The 1,158-nt window shown below is 44.5% G+C and overlaps 1 protein-coding gene and 1 pseudogene across 1 annotated transcript in view; one reads left to right on the forward strand and one right to left on the reverse strand.

Moving 5' to 3' along the window:
* The window catches only part of LOC105741201, a 1,961-nt pseudogene extending 882 nt beyond the window's left edge, over nt 1-1,079 (forward strand).
* The window catches only part of Tbl1x (transducin beta like 1 X-linked), a 238,543-nt gene that overhangs the window by 126,409 nt on the left and 110,976 nt on the right, over nt 1-1,158 (reverse strand). The window lies entirely within an intron of this gene.

Below are 1,158 nucleotides of genomic sequence, written 5' to 3' on the forward strand. Positions count from 1 at the left end.
AAAAAACCCTAGGGGCCAGGCAAGATAGCTCAGTGGACTAAAGTGCCTGCTTAGGCAAGTGTGGGCAAGCTCTGAGACCAGGGCACCATCCCAGGCAACGCATGCCGCGCCAGCCCCGCCCCAGGGGCAGGCTGAGCTGGACAGAGTCCAGGCATAGTGGCACAAACTTGTAATCCCAGCACTGAAAGGCTGAAATGAAAGCAAGAGGATCACCATGAATCTGAGCTGCACAGTGAGACCCTGGAAAACCAAATAAAGGAAAAAAAAAAAAAAAAGGAAACTATTGCTACCTTCATGACATTTTGTTCAAATAAAATAAGGTCTGGATATTTTACTAAGAATACTCATTTTGAATTTAAAAAAAAAAAAAAGAAAGAAAGCTGTCTTTTCCGGCTGGAACCCTGGAGGGTGCAGAAGCTAAAGATAAAGCGCCTGAGAAAGAAGTTTGCCCAGGAGACGCTTCGCAAAGCGAGGAGGAAGCTCATCTATGAAAAAGCCAGGCACTATCCTAAGGAGTACAGACAGATGTACACAACTGAGATCTGAATGGCTAGGATGGTGAGAAACGCTGGCGACTTCTATGTCCCTGCAGAGCCCAAACTGGCATTTGTCATCCGGATCAGGGGTATCAATGGTGTGAGCCCAAAGGTCCGCAAGGTGTTGCAGCTTTTTCGCCTTCGCCAAATCTTCAATGATACCTTCCTTAAGCTCAACAAGGTTTCAATTAACATGCCGAGAATTGTAGAGCCATACATTGCATGGGGGTACCCAAACCTGAAGTCAGTGAATGAATATACAAGCATGGCTATGGCAAAATCAATAAGAAGCGAATTGCCTCAACAGATAATTCATTGACTGCTCGATCTCTTGATAAATATGGGATCATCTGCATGGACGATCTGATTCATGAGATCTATACTGTTGGAAAACGCTTCAAAGAGGCAAATAACTTCCTGTGGCCGTTCAAGTTATCATCTCCACGAGGTGGAATGAAGAAAAAGAGCACCCACTTTGTGGAAGGTGGAGATGCGGGAAACAGGAAAGACCAGATCAGCAGGCTTATCAGAAGGATGAAGTAAGGTATCTACCATGGGGTTTTTATGATTTGGTCAATTAACAAAGTATCTGCTTCCAAACTGGGGAAGAAAAAAAAAAAAA

Source organism: Octodon degus, unplaced genomic scaffold (assembly GCF_000260255.1).
Source record: "Octodon degus isolate 3935 unplaced genomic scaffold, OctDeg1.0 scaffold00329, whole genome shotgun sequence".
Classification (NCBI taxonomy): domain Eukaryota; kingdom Metazoa; phylum Chordata; class Mammalia; order Rodentia; family Octodontidae; genus Octodon; species Octodon degus.